The sequence below is a fragment of the Triticum dicoccoides genome, chromosome 2A (assembly GCF_002162155.2).
Source record: "Triticum dicoccoides isolate Atlit2015 ecotype Zavitan chromosome 2A, WEW_v2.0, whole genome shotgun sequence".
NCBI lineage: Eukaryota > Viridiplantae > Streptophyta > Magnoliopsida > Poales > Poaceae > Triticum > Triticum dicoccoides.
Window position 1 is genome coordinate 136,316,131 of NC_041382.1, and position 6,927 is coordinate 136,323,057.

Consider the following 6,927-nt stretch of genomic DNA (forward strand, 5'->3'; position numbering starts at 1 on the left):
GCTAGCGGCGCCCGACTGGCCCCTATGGGTCAATGACAAGGGGGCCCCCAGCGCCCAGAACGTTTTCTTTTAAAACAATTAATTAAATAAAAATAAAAAATTAAGTAATAATAAAAATAAAATTAATTAATTAATTAACTTAATTAATTCTGATTAAATTAACTAACTAAGATTAGTTAATCTAATGATTAATTAACCTAATTAACTACTGTTAATTAACTAACTAACTAACATAAAATGACAGTGGGGCCCACCCCTAATTAATACTAATTAGGTTAATTAAATTGTTTAATTAAAATGTGTCACTGACCAGTGGGACCCACTGGTCAGGTTGACCAGTCAACCCTGTTGACTGCTGACGTCAGCATGACATCATGCTGATATCATAAACACAATTTTGAATTAATTTAAATAATTAAATAAATTTCAGAAATTAATAAAATCTTTAGAAAATCATATATTTTAAACCGTAGCTCGGATGTGAAAACTTTGTACATGAAAGTTGCTCAGGACGACGAGACGAATCCGGATACGCAGCCCGTTCGTCCGCCACGCATCCCTAGCATAGCAAACACACAACTTTCCCCCTCCGGTTCGTCTGTCCGAAAACGCGAAACACCGGGGATACTTTCCCGGATGTTCCTCCCCTTCACCGGTACCACCCCGTACCGTGTTAGGGCACACCAAGCATCACGCTTTGTCATGTCATGCATCGTCATGCATTTGTTTGCATTATATTTATTGTTTCTTCCCCTCTTCTCTCGCTAGACATCGAGACCGACGCCGCTGCTACCCAGTACGACTACGGTGTTGATGACCCCTCTCTCTTGCCAGAGCAACCAGGCAAGCCCCCCTTTTTGATCACCAGATATCGCCTACTCTTCTCTCTACTTCTTGCATTAGAGTAGTGTAGCATGTTACTGCTTTCCGTTAATCCTATTCTGATGCATAGCCTGTCATTGTTGCTACAACTGTTTATACCTTACCTGCAATCCTAAATGCTTAGTATAGGATGCTAGTGTTCCATCAGTGGCCCTACACTCTTGTCCGTCTGCCATGCTATACTAATGGGCCGTGATCACTTTCGGGAGGTGATCACGGGACTTATACTGTTACATTACTTATGATACTGTTCGGGGATGGGGGCTGAAGGGGCAGGTGGCTCCATCCCGGTAGAGGTGGGCCTGGGTTCCCGACGGCCCCCGACTGTTACTTTGTGGCGGAGCGACAGGGCAGGTTGAGACCACCTAGGAGAGAGGTGGGCCTGGCCCTGGTCAGTGTTCGCGGATACTTAACACGTTTAACGAGATCTTGGTATTTGATCTGAGTCTGGCTACTGGCCTATACGCACTAACCATCTACGCGGGGACAGTTATGGTCACTCGACGTCGTGGTATCAGCCGAAGCCTTCGTGATGTCAGCGACTGAGTGGCGCGCGCCGGATTGGACCGTAAGCCTGCTCTTGTATTAAGGGGGCTAGTTCAGCTTCCGGCCGCGTACGCAACATGCAGGTGTGCAATGGGCGATGGGCCCAGACCCCTGCGCCATAGGATTTAGACCGGCGTGCTGACCTCTCTGTTGTGCCTAGGTAGGGCTACGACATGTTGATCTTCCGAGGCCGGGCATGACCCAGGAAAGTGTGTCCGGCCAAATGGGATCGAGCATGTTGGGATATGTGGTGCACCCTTGCAGGGAAGTTAATCTATTCGAATAGTCGTGATCTTCGGTAACAGGACGACTTGGACCTTGACCTTATGACAACTAGAACCGGATACTTAATAAAACACACCCTTCCAAGTGCCAGATACAACCGGTGATCGCTCTCTCACAGGGCGACAAGGGGAGGATCATCGGTTAGGATTATGCTATACGATGCTACTTGATGCTACTTGGTGAACTTACCATCTACTCTCTCCTACATGCTGCAAGATGGAGGTGGCCAGAAGCGTAGTCTTCGACAGGATTAGTTATCCCCCTTTTATTCTGGCATTCTACAGTTCAGTCCACATATGATACCCTTATTCCATTTGATACCCATGCATATGTAGTGTAGCTCCTTGCTTGCGAGTACTTTGGATGAGTACTCACGGTTGCTTTCTCCCCCTTTCCCCCCTTTCCTTTCTTTCTGGTTGTCGCAACCAGATGCTGGAGTCCAGGAGCCAGACGCCACCGTTGATGACGACTACTACTACTCGAGAGGTGCCTACTACTACGTGCAGCCCGCTGACGGCGACCAGGAGTAGTTTAGGAGGATCCCAGGCAGGAGGCATGCGCCTCTTTCGATCTGTATCCCAGTTTGTGCTAGCCTTCTTAAGGCAAACTTGTTTAACTTATGTCTGTACTCAGATATTGTTGCTTCCGCTGACTCGTCTATGATCGAGCTCTTGTATTCGAGCCCTCGAGGCCCCTGGCTTGTAATATGATGCTTGTATGACTTATTTTAATTTGTGTCTAGAGTTGTGTTGTGATATCTTCCCGTGAGTCCTTGATCTTGATCGTACACATTTGCGTGTATGATTAGTGTACGGTCAAATCGGGGGCGTCATAAGTTGGTATCAGAGCCGACTGCCTATAGGAATCCCCCTTTCCAATTCCTTGGCCAAAGTCGAGTCTAGTCATTGAAAAACTTTTTACTAACATGGCTATGCAGTTTACGGGCCCACGTCGCCATTTGGGTGGTATTACAATCTTTTACTCCTGGACCTATACTCTGGGATTCTAACTTCTCTTCTATTCGGGTTAAATGGTTTTGCTAACTCTAACTCTAGGTTCTCGAAAATACTTTCTCCCGGAGAGCCCCTTCAGTCCAGATGATCGCCGGCTGCACTAGAAGATTTCGAAGATACTCTCCAATATTCTGTCGAGACCTTGTGCGTGTTGCTTTTGCAATTCCCTTCTATCGATAAACCTCTATGGATAACCACGTACACGTGCCATTCATATAATCATTCCTCATTGATCTTGTTATTACAAGATGCCCCAAAATTCTCTCTATTGTTCTGAGAATACTTTGTGCCTACTGCCTTGCATTTCTTTGCCACATGAATACCACTATGGGTAATTTCTAGCACTCACCGGATATTTTCTCATCCCCAGTTGGTTCATGTATTTCACAAAAGTCTTCAAAATACTATTTTAACTTCCGAAAATCCTGAGTAGCCTATTACTCTTGAAGTTCTTACTTGCTTGCATTATGGTTAATCCCATAAGTCTTTAATTTTATTGGCATCCCTTGTCATTATCATTTTGAGTCCGTTGATTCAAAATGTTGTGAATGCTCGCCATCCTCAATCAGATCCAATGATTCATCCTTCCGGCTCACACGTCAATTTAAACATGAGCTGGTTATCGACCAATCAAATTATCGTCGATTGTACCCCTAAGTCTATTCGACTGATCCATTCTTAATGAGAGCGTTGGCTTTTGATCCCTTGATTTGGAAATGCTAATCTGATGCCCTTTCATTCCATCTTCCTCAGATAGAGTACCGATACTCGCATCAGCTCCTTTGTAGACCATAGGACCCCTTGTTGGATTATTATCCGGTAGTGTCCTTCCTATTCAATAACCTTGTGAGCCTCTCCATGGGTATGTGATACCTTTGGTAAATTATATCCTCTGTTTTGCTAACCATGCTCTACTTTCGAGCTTGTGATATTTACTCTTGAAACTTGTGGTATATGTTTCTAAGAAACCCCGATGGGTTGAACCTATACAACCTTCTCTAAAACCGTGTGAACTCGAAAGTTTTCACGAGTCATACACTTCTGGTATTTTTCTAGATGAAATTTCAACACTACAACTTCTTCGAAAGTGAGAAGTGATGAAAGGTTATGCATTGGAGAAGTGGGAGTCGACCTTGAACTTTGTGTTCATGCCCATGGACACGATGTAGATCTTATCGTTAAAGCTTCTCTTAGATTAAATTATTCCTTTGGTATAAGTTCATCTTATATCTGGGATCTGACCTTTTTCAATCGTGGTTCCGACCATGTTCTCCTTTAAATACCGTTTCACGTGCAAGTTTAAGCGCTTGTCTTCTGTAGAGCAATACCCGGTCCAACCTCTACTTTGATCTGTCATCAAGTATTACCCCCTCTGGTATCTCGAGATTATCACGGAACAGCATAACTTCTTATGAGTTCTTCTTCAAGTATTATTTGACTTCCGCTGCATCATCATTTGACTTGATGTCATCGCCAACCGACTATATCTTCATGAAATCTCTCGACAAATGTGTCGTGGTCATCATCAACATCCTGAGCTCTTCCAAGATATATATCGAATTCTTGATGAGAAATACCATCCTCGCCCCTCAATGGTGTGTGTTATCACTGACCACTTTATTGCCTTCCGATCAACACAAACTTATTCGCGTTTTGTGTTATACCTTGAGATCCTTGCTATCCAGCATTTGTTCTTCTTTACCTTGGAATATTACCACCTTTTATGTCAAGAATGTCGTGAGAAATTTACCACCCTTAAGAATTCTAGATACAAGTGATACTTATTAACATCACCATTCTTTCTTGGTCCTCGTGTTGTTTCTAACCGGAATACCGACAAATGGTCTGTGATGTGTAAATTTTAAACTTCTAGCAACCCTATTGCTTTGAAGTTAATGGTCGATATTTCATTCTTAGACCATTGGTTATCGAATCACCATTCTAACATTGATCATGCTACCTAAGCCCATATTTTGGGTGCACTTTTCAACCAATGTTTAACGATGTATGTTTTCCTTGAGCATACCTCATTATATCATATGATCTGTCCAATGCTATCTCCTTGTTGTGGAAAACCATCTTTTGAAAATCTCATTGAATTGTCATTAAGTTCATCAGCCACCTCCTTGTCCTCTCCTTGGTTTAATGATGAACTCTTGTTTTGGAACTCGTTTCCATAGTTCATTTCCCGAGAATCATACAATGTCTTATCGTCACTTTGTGTCGCACCTTTTCTTCTCAGGCATCCTGAGTCTGAGGTAACATGGCCCCAATCAGATCTGAAACTCGGTCAGATATGATGGTTAGAACAAATTTCCAAGAGTATAACATTGGTCTTTATATGACCCTGTAAGGTGATGTCGTGCCTAGCACACCTGGCCGGAGGACCTATTGTTGTAGTTTCCATTTTAGCAAGGTTAGCCATTCTGCCATGAGGAAATTGGAAGACTTATTCTATGAGCTGTCCTGATGGATCCTTTGGGTATCCAAAGTATGACCTTTGCCTGGAGACCATGTCAATGCTATCTCGAAGCATGTCTGTGGTACTCCGATTTTACAATAGGAGCATTTGAAGCACAATGCTAAATTTTCTTTGTCCATTATCCAAACACCGTTGTATGGGTAATGTCATGAAAATTTTCTCCCCTTACCTAAAGAGTTTTCTACATTATATCCTGTCATGGATAATATGTTCTGCTTGTCCTTGGGAAGAATATACCCTTGAAATATGTGTTTAAACACATTTTCCTTTCCATTGTTCTGTTTAAACCTGATAATCATTTTTCCTTTGCATTGGTTTGTTTAAACCTTCTTATGATCTATATGGTATAAGCAGTTGGACCACTCTGTTAGAAAGACCCTGTTACTTTTGTTGATGGCATTCTGGTAACCACCGATGGACGAGAATCTTGCCTACTGGTCTGCCTCGTTCAACAAGCAGGAAGATGGTTCTCTTCGTCCCCCGCCCTTGGTACTGATGTGTTGCCGACATGACCGACAGACTATCCTCTGACATGCCTTGCTTACAAGATCATGCAGGATGTCACCGACCTTCCTACTTTTAACCACATGGTGGGCCCATAACCCACAGTTCCACAGGATCGAAACCGACTCTCATGTACACCCCCTGTTCCTAAAGTTATTCATCGTGTGTGGCCTCGTATGTAATTCACGGGCCACCGTCCTAGTGATATATTCTGGTATCAGACGCAATACTTGTTCACATTGCTCTGAACCCCTTTCACCTTCTGATTAGGCATCGAACGCTTGCCTATCCGTTTGAAAATTCTCATGGTACCTTCTTACTTTGCTCTTGATATCTTCTTAAGTTCCAATTCGGGAGATACTTATGCTTCTTCCACCGAGTTAACCGTCTGATGCTCGATCTTGTTAGAATCCGTCCTTATAGAGTTTTCCCTTCTTACCATTTCGTAAATACGGTGAAGATCCTGAAGGAAGGACGACAAATCCATGATGATGACCTGAAGCAGAGAAATGAAGACATCAATGTAATGGACCGACCTCTTCGAGGAGAGCAACTAGGACCGAGAAGAATCGTTAGAATTTCGTAACCATATCCCTTCCACCTTACAACCGCTCCTAAATCTCGGGACGAGATTTCTTGTAGTGGAGGAGAATTGTGACGCCCGGGTAATTAAGCTACAGTAACCCTCTGGAAATGATGCCACGTCACCTCGGTTAGTGTTGATAATCTCACGTTAGTTTGAAACCGGTTCAAAATTCAAATTCAAAATATGGCAAACAACAAAGTTTTCAAACATTAAAACAAAAATGTTCGGACGGTGCCAAATATTACATAGGTAATTATAGTGAAGAAAGCACATGTTTAGAATATACTTAAATGCCCTAAATTAAACAAAACAGAAAAGGAAAATAAATAAAAGAAAACAAAACTAACAAAAAAAAGAAAACAAAACTAACAAAAAAAGAGGAAAGGAGCACCCCCCACTGGGCCAACTGGCCCAACTGGCCATCATGCCGACTAGGCCGGCCCACCCCCACGCCTCCATAACCCCCCACGACACCCAAACCCTAACCGTCGCCCCACGTCGCCACTCCCTCTCCCGATCCGATCTGGATCGGGGACCAACCTCCCCACTCCCCTCGCTCCTCGCCCCCCCGATTTGGATCGGGGGCACCCGAGCCCGCCGCCCCAGCGCGACCCCCCGACCTCGCCTCT